The following is a 14,213-nucleotide window of genomic DNA, read 5'->3' as shown; positions in this document are numbered from 1 at the left end:
CTAACACGGTGAAACCCCGTCTCTACTAAAAATACAAAAAATTAGCCGGGTGCGGTCGTGGGCGCCTGTAGTCTCAGCTGCACGGGAAGCTGAGGCAGGAGAATGGCATGAACCCGGGAGGCAGAGCTTGCAGTGAGCCACGATTGCGCCACTGCACTCCAGCCTGGGCGACAGAGCAAGACTCCGTCTCAAAAAAAAAAAAAAAAAAAAAAAGAAAACTACCTGTTGGATACTATGCTCTCTACCGGCATGACAGATTCATTCATACTCCCAAACTCAACATTACACAGTACATCTTGTAATAAACCTGCACATGTGCCTCTTGATTCTAAAATAAAAGATAAAAATTTTTAAAAGGGAAAAATGTATACAAAAAAAAAATCCTGTGTTTATATCCCAGATGAATTACGTAACATCACCAAATTAATGACAGATATGAAAACCCGAATCAGCAAATGTTTGAGATTCAAAACCCTTAGAGAGTTTTTGGCATAAAAGTTAAGCCATAAAAGCTGACTCACCTATTACAACTGGTTTTTTTCTCTGGTACATGACCATTGTTTTCTGACCTTTGTGTTGAGATGTTATATATTATCCAGACTTACTATTCTTTATTCCAACCTAGATTAAATGATGTTAGAGATGGAGACCGTTGTGACTGTTATCTCTTTACAATAGAATTTCAAACCACTCCATTCTGGTGTAATCGATAGTAGCTAATTAGGTCTTTTGTCTGTATTTTAGCCTTTGTATGAAAAATGTAATTCTGTTCAGCAGCTTTGTTTGGTCTATAAAAACAATCCTCATTTTTCTCATGTCAGGAGCCCTGATTACCATTCTTCTTACCATTCTTCCTTGATGAAGTTCTGCTTCCCAGACAGCTTCTCTCACACTTTGCACTTGAATAAACTCTTTTAACTACATCCTGAGCCTTTTGATTATTTAAGGTTGACAACAAAACTTGTATGAAATCACAGAGAAAACTACAGCCAGAAGACAAATAAATCAACCAACAGGATGAGATTCACCAAGAAGAGAGACATGTTGAAATATTTTGATGCCAAGATTTATTTAATATGAAATCCAAAAATGTTAATATAAAAATGGAAAGAACAATGCCATGAAACCTATTTACCATATACAAAATACCAAGTCACAGAACATACCTGCAAGACCTTTTAAAAGTAAAAAAAATATATATATATGTTTTCCTCCTCTTCAGTTTAGTAGAGATTATTCCTAATCTTCCTCTGACTATACAAATAATAAAAGTCTTAAGAACGTACTCAAAGAAACCAATGATATCTAGAATCAATAATAATACTTTTGTAAACTGCTCAATTGTTTTACAGTCATAATCTAAAGCATAAATAACCTTTTTTAGTATGTTGCTAAACTGGATATTTCTAGCTCCAGAACCACTCATAACAATCATACAAAAGCAGCCAGAAAATGTTAAAATATTGAAGGAAACTTTCAGAATAGCATCATTAAAGAAGATGAGTAAAGTGACATAGAAAATGTATTCAGTAATTTAAAATAATAAAATCAGGTGATTTATATGAGTTACTTTGCCATGCCCTTTATTAAAAAAGAGCTAAACCCTTCTTAACGTGTTCTTTTCTTCTCTTAAAAAACACAATATGTAAAAAAGGTGCAACTTTTTACAGTCACCTTGAATCTCATCAGCTATTCTTGGTAAATTTGTAGACGTGAACTGCATCAGAAGCTCATTAAGGTTCCAGAGGAAAGTTAGAACAAAGAGCATAGAAAACTTTTTTTTTAAAGTATCTATTTTCTGGGATCTATTATCATAATTTAAAAATATTTAACGTTTATTATTTGCTATATTCCAGATAATGGAATAAGAATTTTATTTATCTTTTTATCGATTTAATCCTGGAAGCAACCCTTTGAAGTGTAGCAGGACAAGCTGCAGACAAAACTCCTCAGACACCGAGTTAAAGAAGGAAGGGGTTTATTCGGCCGGGGGCATTGGCAAGACTCCTGTCTCAAGAGTCGAGCTCCCTGAGTGAGCAATTCCTATCCCTTTTAAGGGCTCACAACTCTAAGGGGGTGTGCATGAGAGGGTCATGATTGATTGAGCAAGCAGGGGTACGTGACTGGGGGCTGCATGCACCAATAATTAGATCATAACAAAACAGGATAGGGATTTTCACAGTGCTTTTCTATATAATGTCTGTAATCTATAGATAACATAAATGATTAGGTCAGGGGTCAATCTTTAACTACCAGGCCCAGGGTGTGGTGCCGGGCTGTCTGCTTGTGGATTTCATTTCTGCCTTTTAGTTTTTACTTTTTCTTTCTTTGGAGGCAGAAATTGGGCATAAGACAATATGAGGGGTGGTTTCCCTTATTCCCCTGCTTTGAGACTCTCACTCAATAGTGGGAGTTCTCACTTTCATTTTTACTACCTATGTCTTCTTGCAAGACAGATTGATAGTGATTCATTTAGTATAATCGTGCTGAGGCATTTTGGTGAACTAAGGTAGCAACGAAGCTTTTTATCACTTGAAGAAGAACAGGTGGCAAACAAGGGAGCAGTAAGGAGGTTTCTATTACTATTATAACTCTTATTATAAGAATTTTAAATCCTCCTAGTTCTGGGAACCATTTTCTAAACATGGCCCTAGGATCAAATCCATGCCACACTTGCATGGGCACATGTTCTAGTTTTGTCATATCTCTATGTCTTCAACTACTTACTTTTGATTGTTTATGTGTAGGCAGCAATTAGTAAGGTTAAATTTCCTACAGACCTCTCCTTCAGCTGCTAGCAAGTAGTCAATAGCTAATCTATTTTGATAGATAGCATTTCTTATCTGAGTTTCTTGCCAGGTCAGAATAGTCAAGGCTCTGCCAGTTTTATTAGTGATTATTTTTAAGACAGCTTGTAACCGTATGATTCAGTTGATCATGTAAATGGGGGTCTGGTATCCTCAGGAGCTGTCTTGTGCCTAAGTAGCAGGCCTATAATATTGTATGATTCTCTCAGAGAGCCATTTATCATTTTTTCAATTTCCTATAGCTATGCTTCTGTTTTCATGGGAAGCATAGACAGGGAAGGCCAGGAGTTTGTCTGTTTTTATGGGCAGTAGAAAGCAAGATGGTTTAATAGTGCCAATAACACAAGTATCTGCCAACTGGTCAGGTAATTTGGCATAAACTCTATGCCTACATATCCAGTAAAATCCAGTGAGGGCTGTCCAGTCCTGGTGGGACTCTGGGTGAGTCCACATAGTTTGCAACTTTGGGGATTTACTAAATGGATTTCTCTCTGTGTGATTTGAACTCCACCAAGTGACTGTTTGGTGGTACCATTATATAGTTTCTGTCTCAGACAACTAAGTCATCCTACAGGGTGAGTGAATTCTTTTCCTTCTCTAGCTATGCAATATTGTCTAATAATTGAGGCTTTTAGGACCTAGAAATTATCAGGGTGATACTATTGAGCCAGGAATTCATCAGTAACTGGGTCTGTAGGTACTAATTCTTGGGCTTCCTATGGCCATTGATCTCCTATCACAGTTCCTCCACATACATAACATGAAGTGACATTGAGATACTGGGCTACATGCTAGGCTAATTGGAAATTTCTGGTACTGGCACATTTAGTTCATAATAGAAAGTTTGAAACACTGGCTTAGGAGAGCGTTTGTAAACTTCTCCTCCAACTAAGATATTTACTCAAGGATCCAGTCCTGCCCTTTCGATTCCTAAGGTCACACGCTCTTCTTTTTTCCAGCGAGGATCAAGGGGATTGGTTATTACCAGCTGTAAGGGGTTACATTGTCTCTTAGTACAGGAAGGGGATTGGTTATTACCAGCTGTAAGGGGTTACATTGTCTCTTAGTACAGGAAGGCAAGAAGGGCCATTTTTTCCTTTCTGAAGGTGAACTGGATCTTTTTCATTTTTTTTTTTTTTAATCCTTATGACAAATGTACTTATTTTCTGCTATATAGTTCTAATTAAGAGAACTACATCTTATTCCTAACATTACTATTAATGACAGCACAGGCATCAAATTTTAAGGTGACTTGTTTGGATACCCCTTTTTCTTCTGTTTGGCTAACACTTTGTTCATCATTTATGAGCCTCCACCAGTCCTCAGTCCTTAATCTTATTTTAAAAACTGTGGTCATGGGAGGCTCAGATGGGTCGTAACACACATCAGGTTGGTCATTTTCTTGGCTACATACCTTGTATAGAATAACATTATACAAACAAGTTCTTTTTAGAGTTCCAGTACACTTATAATAACCATAAAATAATAGAACTGTAGCAACCTTTTGTCCTACCTCAGTGACTTGATGTATACACTGGGAACTGTCCTCAGTCTGAGGAAGGTCAGTTGAAGTCCTTACTGTAAAAGTCAAAATTTTACGGGAAATGAGTCCCACAATGAGTTTTCTAATGCTTCAGCCATGCGTGGACCAGCCAGTTCAGGGTGTGACTGGAGCAGGGCTTGTCATCTTCTTCATAGTCACTTTGCAGGGGTTGGCGAAGCTGCTCCCATCCACATACCGCTCACAGTCTACTGATGTTTAAGGATGGTCTCAGAGGTTGGGTCTGCTAGAGTAAACTGAGTCCAGCACCTCTATACAGTTATGTTCAACTGGGCTCTCTAATACCAGGAGCAAGGTGGTGGGGTTTAGGGTGTTGCAAACTTCAATGATTATGTGGGGATTTTTGACATAGCAAGCTTTGGTACTTGGTTAATCTAGCATTTGTTAACCAATGATGTCCTTTGGTAGTCATTAAAATTACCACAGCATGGGGAGTCTTTATATTCAGGTTTTGCCTAAGGGTTAGTTTATCTGCTTATTGTGCTAACAGGGACGTTGCTGCTAGGGCCCTTAGACCTGGGGGCCAGACTTTGGAAATCCTGTCTGGTTGTATTGAGAGCTAGGCCACTGGCCTTGCCCAGGGCCCCACAGTCTGGGTTAAAATTCCAATTGCCATTTTTTCTCTTTTTGACACATAGAGTGTAAAGAGTTTCATCAGGTCAGGTAGCCTCAGGGCTGGGGCCAACATGAGTTTTTCTTTTAACTCATGAAAACCTCGTTGCTGTTGGTTGTGATACATGTATCTATCTAATCTACATTTTTATTAACTGTCACCTACAAAAATATTGACTTAAATCCTGCAGGTATTTGATTTCAAGCTTTAAATTGATCTGGTATTCCTTGTGGGACTCCAGTTGTGTCTAAATAGACGTGAGAGTCGAAAGACCCATAAGGGGCTTCTCTCGCTTTACGATGTCTTATTTTTTTTTTCCTTCTGGTTGATGAAATGCCAGGGTGAAAGGGATAGCCAACTGGATTAAAGTACAAGTGCCACTCCAGTTATTCGGTGGAGTGCCCAGTAAAGGTCCACCACAATACCACCACACATCTGCTCGGGGATGAACGATGAACAAGGGCTGACTGATTGATAAGCTCTTGAAAATTCTTAAGCTCACTGCATCCTTTCAGGTTTTCAAGGAACGCTAAGTTTCCTCTCTATCGTGAGAGACACAAAGTGAACTTAGTGTTGGGAGACAGAGGCTGGATGGCCCTTGGGTGCTGACCTGCAGGGTGGCGGACTTTGGGATATAACAGAGAGAGCTTGGCATGACTTATTACTTCAGGCTGTAGAATCCTAGAAAAGAGCTACCATGCAACCTACACCTGGTTGACTGGAGGACTACCTTAGTGGAAAGGGGACAGTCTGGGCCTCTGGCCTTCCGTGTGCACAAGCAAAACAATTGCTTTTGTTTAACCTGTAGATGGAATATTTGATCCATTTTAACCAGGCATTTGCATCTTGGTATCCTGTCTTAATTGCTGAAGTTTGTTTTAAGTCTTTAACTTCTATGATCATCTAGAAAAATGAATGTATGATTTTAGGAAATTACAAAAACCGGTTGAGGTAGTCTATCCTTGTTCTTTAGTGGTCCACAGAATGTTGGACCAACTATGGCATGAAAGCTCTACGTCGGGGAAAGACTCCTGGTTGGCACTGGGGTCTTTATCGAAATCTCCCCAGATTAAAAGGTCTCAGTTTACTAATGCCCAGTCTGAGGAGAGTCAGGAGAGACAGAAGTACTTTTCTGAAGTAAAAAGCTGTCTTTGACTTGGCAAGTCCCCACAGGGTATAACAAGGCAAGCAGTAAATGCAATAGTTTGAGGTGAAACTGACTTGGTTATTTCAATAGCTAGATGGTCAGCAATAGAACGAGGAAAGAAGAAAGAGTAATAGAATAGATGAAAAGAGTTAAATTTTCTTAGCTTTAGTTTGTTAGGGTTTTCCCCTGGCGCTATGGCCTATGACACTGGAGGGAGTGGCACTTTCTTGACTCAGGTGTGATGAGTCCACCTTTTTTTTTTTTTTTTTTTTTGCTGTACGAACAGCACTCTTGGTGGTTAGCAGCACAAGGCAGAGTCCTTCCCAGGCTGGCTCGAGTTTTTCTTCTTTCCACCCTTTGATGAGAATGTGATCTTCAAGCTGGTGCTGGTTTACCGGAAATTCTAGGGGTGGTACGTGTGCTAAAAGACTTTTAGTTTTTGAGGGAAAGGAAAGTAGAAGATAAACCAAGTATATTATTTTTAAGAAATTGACCTTTTGTTTTAAATGTGGGGACCTTGGCAGTGGACTTTATAGTCCTTAGTGCCTTTTTACTGAGAAATTTCCTTTAGCACCTGTTTTTATTAGTTTTTAAACCAAAAAAAGCCAAATATCATTTTACATTTAACAATGCTTCTCTTATGATTTTTATACCAGATAAACTAAATTTTGTCTTTATATTAGTGTGTTATTAATGTTAAACTTAATTTTAATAAAACCTTTTAGACATATTTATCTAAATTTTAATGTTTGACCATAAGGTAAGATTTTATAGACTCTTTTTAACCCTTTATAATTTTTGCTAAAGAACAGGTTGGTGCTTTACGAAAAACCTGTTATGCTTTTACTTTAATGTCCAGTTCACAGAAAAACCAGATGATACTTCTTTAACTTTAGTCAATATGTTTACACACAGAATTTTCTTTACAATTAACGCTTTAAAACTTGCTTAAACCTTCAAAACAATAATTTTTTTAACTTTTTAATGTAGGTAAAAATGTACATTCTTATGCCTCCTTATAATCCTTTTACCAAAGGTATATTTTACTTTTCTTATATACCTTCCACATAAACTCTTTATTTTTTTCCAATAGTTTTACATTCAGGAGGACTAGTTACTTTTAAATTATACATTTTTTGCATGAATTCTTTTTTATAACATTTGTCTCTTCCATGACTTTCGCAGACAACTCTTCGACATGCCTCAACTTTCTGACTTATTACAAATATTTCTTTCTTTAAGCAACCAGTTAATTTATTTCAGGACAATAATTTATAATATAATACTCTTTTTATATAAATTCCACCTCCCCTTTTTTTCCTTTTAGTTATTTATTTATTTATTTATTTACTTTTTTGTTGTTGTTAGCAAAGCAGTTGCCGCTACAGATTGAATGCATTTAGGCCATCCACAGGTTACTGGGTTAAGGAATTTTGATAGGAAGCCCTCAGTGCTTTCGGGATACACCCTTGTTTACACTGACAACAAAGTGGTATTGGAGTGTTATAGGGTTACAGAGAATACCTTCAATTATCAATTACAGGTTTTAAATTTACCTTGGCTTTTAAAGGAATAGGGTACACTTTTTTTTTTCTTAACTACTTGTATATCTCTTTCTCTCTTTGACTTTGTCTCTCTCTCTTTGACTTTCCTTTTGCCTCTGTCTCTTCTTCTCTCTCTCTCTACTAGTCTTTCCTTGCCCCTGCCAGCCGCTATGCTGTTGTTCTCTTAACCACTGTGTCTTGGGGGTGGGGTGTCTAAAACCAGCTGTAACCAAGTGTCTGTGTATGGGAATTGGTCTGGGTTCCCTGGCTTACAGGTTACCTTGTGTCATACCTTTGAAACAAGAGACCTTTCCAGGCTTCCTTCTAATGGCCAACCTACCTCTAATGCTGGCCAGTCTATCTTACACAAAGTTTTAAGTTTTCCTAGTGTCATAGTACTCCACAGTCTCCTTTAAATTCTTTTTGGAAATTTTTCAGCATAGTTCCTAGTAGGGTGGGCTTATTTGTGCCTGACCTATGCTTCTTTGAGACAAAACACCACGCTCACACCACACGCACACCACAAAACAAAGGACAGGTAAAAAGGGTATGCACACACTTTTGCAGTTTGCACCAAACCAAAATCAAAACCAAAATCAGAGTATCCAGAAATCCAAGCCAGGTCAAAACCAAAACCAAAGTATCAAGCAATCCAAGTCAAGTCAAAAATAAAAACTGAAGTGCTGTTACAGGCATACCGTAGGTGATCAGGCCAGCTTCCACTCAAATGGAGTAGGCAAGTTCCCAAGACCAATCCTGTCAAGCAACTCAAACCAAGTCAAAACCAAAACCAAAGTGCCGATAAAGGGATGCAGTGGGTGATCAGGCCATGCTTCCCCTCAAATGGAGTGGGCAAATTCCCAAGACCAATCCTGTCAAGCAATTCAAACCAAGTCAAAACCAAAACCAAAACCAAAGTGCCAATAAAGGCATGCCATGGGTGATCAGGCCATGCTTCCACTGAAGCAGAGTGGGCAAGTTTCAGACTAGTCTTACCAAGTTTTAGATGTCCAGACTCCAAGTGCCCATTCCTTCCTGGTGTTCAGCCACTGTGTTGATCCTCCACGGGTGCCTGCCACACACTGCTCTGGTGAGGTGTCCCACCAGGGCAAATGCCTACCCGAGAGCGCTCTCAGGATCCGTATTTCTCGGGCTGGTCAGAGTCTCCCACAGGGATGTTCCACAGGGCAGGCTTAAGCCACTTAAGGAGCTGCCTCGACCATCCAACATTCACCTAGCTTCCCAGTCAGGTAACCAAGAAATGTAGCAGGACGAGCCACAGACAAAACCCCTCAGACACAGAGTTAAAGAAGGAAGGGGTTTATTCAGCCGGGGACATTGGCAAGACTCCTGTCTCAAGAGTCGAGCTCCCTGAGTGAGCAATTCCTATCCCTTTTGAGGGCTCACAACTCCAAGGGGGTGAACAGTGAGAGGGTCATGATTGATTGAGTAAGCAGGTGGTACATGACTGGAGGATGCATGCACTGGTAATTAGATCAGAACAAAACAGGATAGAGATTTTCACAGTGCTTTTCTATACAATTCTGTAATCTATAGATAACATAACCGATTAGGTCAGGGGTCAATGTTTAACTACCAGGCCCAGGGTGTGGCTCCAGACTGTCTGCTTGTGGTTTTCATTTCTGCCTTTTAGTTTTTACTTTTTCTTTCTTTGGAGGCAGAAATTGGGCATAAGACAATATGAGGGGTGGTCTCCTCCCTTATAAGTAGATGGCAGTAATAACCTCATTGTATAGATGATGGAATAGGAAGCTTAAGTATCTTGCCCAAATTGATGCCGGAATGTTACCCATGTGATATAAGAGGTTAAACCTTTCTTAAGGTGATGTATATTTAAAAGCGTAGTATTTCAAAGACATCTCCAGCTATTCTAGAGGAGAAGTCTATTTCAAATGTGTAATTAACACTACCTATCTTGACGGGGGTTGTGGTGTAGGACTAAGGAAAATTTATTTTCTGTTTTGGGAAAAACACTTTATTGGCTTTCCATTTATGTTGATAAAAAGACATAACCCTTTCCTAGAATGAGGAATTTAAGGAGCTTGTTAACTGAGTATAGTCATGTAAAAGTCTTCTCCAGCGTGGTCCCAAGTTGCAGCTTTACAAAGTGATCAGTTTTTAATTGCTGAAGAGAAAGAACTTTCTTTTCTGATTTATTGCAGGCAGAGAGGGGGATTGATGGTGGGGACCCTGGAGAGAAGACACGGGCAAGGCAATTCTAGTAAGTCAGCTATAAACTATACTTTTCACACAGAATCCTGTAGAAAAGGGCAGATTGAAATAGCCAGTTAGGAAGTTCCCTTGATAGGCACTAGTCAATGAACATCAGGTAAAATTTGTTATGTTTCTCTTCATTGCAGTTGTCAATAGTTTGTTCCCAAGCTTCCATATGGATAATACTTAGCTAGCATTTACTATGTGCCAAGCACTGCTCCTAATGCTCACTTGGAAGTTTCCATTTAATCTTCAATGAAGTTATATGATATCAGTGCTAGTATTATCTTTGTTTTACAAAAAATGCAATTCAGGCATCAAATAAGCAACTTCCCTAGGGTCTTACTGCTAGTAAGTGGCCAAATGGATTAGAACCTAAGACATAGTATCTGTCCACACATTTAACCAGAATGCTATACTACTTCACAGAAGAGATCTGCTAGCTTCTACAGATTAGAGTTAGAACATATTTAGGACATTAAGAAAGAAATGTTAGTTCGTATTGGAGTGAAGTGGCACTGGAAAAGACAAAACAATGTCGAAAAGAGAAGAACAGAGCTCATGTCAGTAGGAAAGGATATAAGTGAAGCCAGGATGAATTTGTGGAATATGTAAGAATTTTCCAGTGATAATGAAATACTAGGGAAAGAGAAGACCATAGAAGACAGAACTTGCAATCAGCTAGAACGAACACTCATTAACTTAGATACTTACTAAAGAGAATTTCTAGGGGCTTGAGAACTTTAAACATGGAAGCATTCTAAAAATGAAAGGTTAATGTATTATTTAAGAGTTCTTGCCTCCTGATATGTGCTTGTGTGGGCAATGGCAAGGTATGCTTCAGTACCCTTCTATTTTTATTCTACATTTTCTGCTTTTCCCTCTTCTCCCCCCATACTATACCACCATCCACACAAGCAGCAACACACCTGGATCTATATATTTTATCTTTAGATATGTTAATAACTTTCAGCTGGTTATCATTAAGTCTTGCCTGGGAGCCATTCTTTCCATTTTGGGAGTTGACATACAAATTATTTGCCCTATGAGGAGTTGATATTAACTACATTTATCAAACAGTGTTTACAGCTGAGGTCCTAATGTTGTGCTATTGTACCTCTTGCTTTTACAATTTTTATCAGAGGTGTTTCCAACTTGTGTCAATTTGACTTATTAGAATTTAAAATATATGTATTTGAAACAGAATTTTAAAGAATTATTTAAACACTATCTTTTATTCTATTTAACATCCAATAAATTTATTGATTCTCTACCCAGGGCTCACAATATTTGTTTTGTCACTCAGATTTCCCTGCTCTTTATCTTTTGTAGCCATCCTATTTTTTTCAGTGGCAATTCAGATGACTATATGACTCTTCTAATCCCTAATCCCCTCAGCCATCCTGAGTAGATCATAAAGTCAGCCACAAGAGTGTTCTTATTCCAGTTCTATACAATTCAAATGATCATTAGATTGCATCACTGTCTCAGAAACAACAGTTTGTAGTTAGAACAGGGTCTGACCTCTTTGTCCTTTTTGTCAAATGATGAGTTATTGGACCATCTGATATGACATTAATGGAACAGCAGCATGAATCTTATGATTCATGTACACATTTGTCATGGACAATTTGCAAAAAGACTAAAAGCAAAATAACGGTTAGCTTATGTAGAGCATAATGAATGTTATGATTCAAATTAAATCTAAGGCAAGAAAACAAGTTTCCAAGTGGTCAGTTCTTTCAATTTAGAGATTTATCATTTTACATGGCAGTAGTATCAGTCTGAGTGTAACACCAAACACCATCTCGGCTAATAGGGAATCTATAGCTACTTATTTGTCTATTAACATGTGAACAAAAAACTATTAAACTTCTCCATTGAAACTTAAGAGCTGTGAAAGTATTGTTTATCACTTAAGCTAAGGTATTGACAAATGTCCGACCATTATAGAAATCATCGTTTGAATGGTAGGTATAAAAGTGAATGATTTTTCTGGGTAATTTTTCATAAGCCCCTTTACCTTTTTATGTTAGTGGGCTCACACCTCAGTGAGAAATTAACCACAGGTTGTGGATTACTCTTGAATAAATACATCTCTAACATCTCATATACACAAATCAAGTTTGTGTGTGGTAACCAAAAAACAAACTTGATCTTCACATAAAACCAGTACCCTGATTGGGTACAGATTGTACTGGAGATATAGAGATGGTTTAACATGACAGGTGTATTACTCCATTATCCCACTACTATAACGAACTACCTGAGACTGGGTAATTTATAAAGAAAAGAGGTTTAATTGACTCAGTTCCACAGGCTGTACAGAAGGTATGGATGGAGAGGCCTCAGGAAATGTACAATCATGGTGAAAGGGCAAACAGGAAGCAAGCAGGTCTTCACATGGCAGCAAAAGAGAGAGATAAGGGGGAAGTGCCACAGACCTTTAAATAATTAGATCTCACAGGAACTCACTCACTATCACAATAATAGCAAAGGGGAAATTTGCCCCCATGATCCAATCACCTCCCCACAAGTTCTTCCCCCAACACTGGTTATTACAATTCAACATAAGATTTGGGTAGGGACACAGAGCCAAACCATATTATTGTGACCCTGGTTCTCCCCAAATCTCATGTCCTCACATTTCAAAACACAGTTATGACTTCCCAATAGTCCACCCAAAGTCTTAACTCATTCCAGCATTAACTCAAAAGTGCAAGTCCAAAGTCTCATCTGAGACAAGACGAGTCCCTTCTGCCTATGAGCCTGTAAAATAAAAGACAACTTAGTTACTTCTAAGATACAATGGAGGTACAGGCATTGTGTAAATGCTCCTATTCCAAATGGGACAAATTGGCCAAAACAAAGGGGCAGTACCCCACTCTCAGTACCAGTTTTCTCTATTAGTCCATTCATTCTCACACTGCTATAAAAAACTGTCTGAGACTGGGTAATTTATAAATAAAAGAGGTTTAATTGACTCACAATTCCACAGGATTTACAAGAGGCATGGCTGGGGAAGCCTCAGGAAACCTACAATCATGGCAGAAGTATGAAGGTGTAGCAAACACATCTTCACATAGCAGAAGGAGAGAGAGAGGGAGAAAGAAAGGGCAAGTGGCAGAGACTTTAAACCATCAAATATCATGAGAATTCAGTCACTGTCACAAGAACAGCAATGGAAAAATCCACCTCCATGATCAAATCACCTACCACCAGGTCCTTTCCCCAGCACTGGAAATTACAATTCAACATGAGATTTGGGTGGGGGCACAGAGTCAAACCATTTCAACGGAGGTACCCAAATTAACTTTCTGAGTGAAGCTGAAAATTTTCTGAAAATTAGGATGGATTATCTCCAAGAAAAACAGATTACTGTTTAAAAAAAAAAAAAAAAAAAGGCCGGGCGCGGTGGCTCAAGCCTGTAATCCCAGCACTTTGGGAGGCCGAGACGGGCGGATCACAAGGTCAGGAGATCCAGACCATCCTGGCTAACACGGTGAAACCCCGTCTCTACTAAAAAATACAAAAAACTAGCTGGGCGAGGTGGCGGGCACCTGTAGTCCCAGCTACTCCGGAGGCTGAGGCAGGAGAATGGCGTGAACCCGGGAGGCGGAGCTTGCAGTGAGCTGAGACCCGGCCACTGCACTCCAGCCTGGGCGACAGAGCGAGACTCCGTCTCAAAAAAAAAAAAAAAATTGCCAAGGTTAATCCTTCCCCTGTTGTGTATCTGGCCCCCATGGACAGTGTTATGATTATTTTTGCATAAGTTTTTTTTTTTTTTTATTCTATGATCAAGGTCCGATTTTTAAATTGTTGTATGTTGAAATTAATAATGGGAGAATATTTCTCATTAGAAGAGCCTAATGGAAGAAGCATTACTCTCTGAAGTGTTTAATGGAATGCCAATGACATTTTAAATTTCTTTATGAAATATAGTTTACATATAGAAAAGTGCATGTAAGTAAACAGGTCAATGAATTGTAAGAAATTGAAAACACTGAAGTAACTGGCATTTAGATCAAGAAGCAGAATACAGGCCAGCATCCCAGAATTCCCACTTATGCTTCCTACTAATCACTATTTCCCTCAGGGATAACATGACCTTAGATAATTACTACAAAGTGAATACCATTATACTCAACATCCAGGTCAGGAAAAGGAAATTTTCAAGTTATGCTAGAAGTCTTTCCATTGGTCCCATCTCAATCACAATTTTTTCCTCCTTCGAAATGTAACCATCATTCTGACATTTTAATAAGCACTTTCCTGCATGTCTTTTGGTTTTATTACCCAAGTGTGC

This window comes from Macaca thibetana, chromosome X, assembly GCF_024542745.1.
Source record: "Macaca thibetana thibetana isolate TM-01 chromosome X, ASM2454274v1, whole genome shotgun sequence".
Classification (NCBI taxonomy): domain Eukaryota; kingdom Metazoa; phylum Chordata; class Mammalia; order Primates; family Cercopithecidae; genus Macaca; species Macaca thibetana.
Note: the sequence above shows the minus strand (reverse complement) of the source record.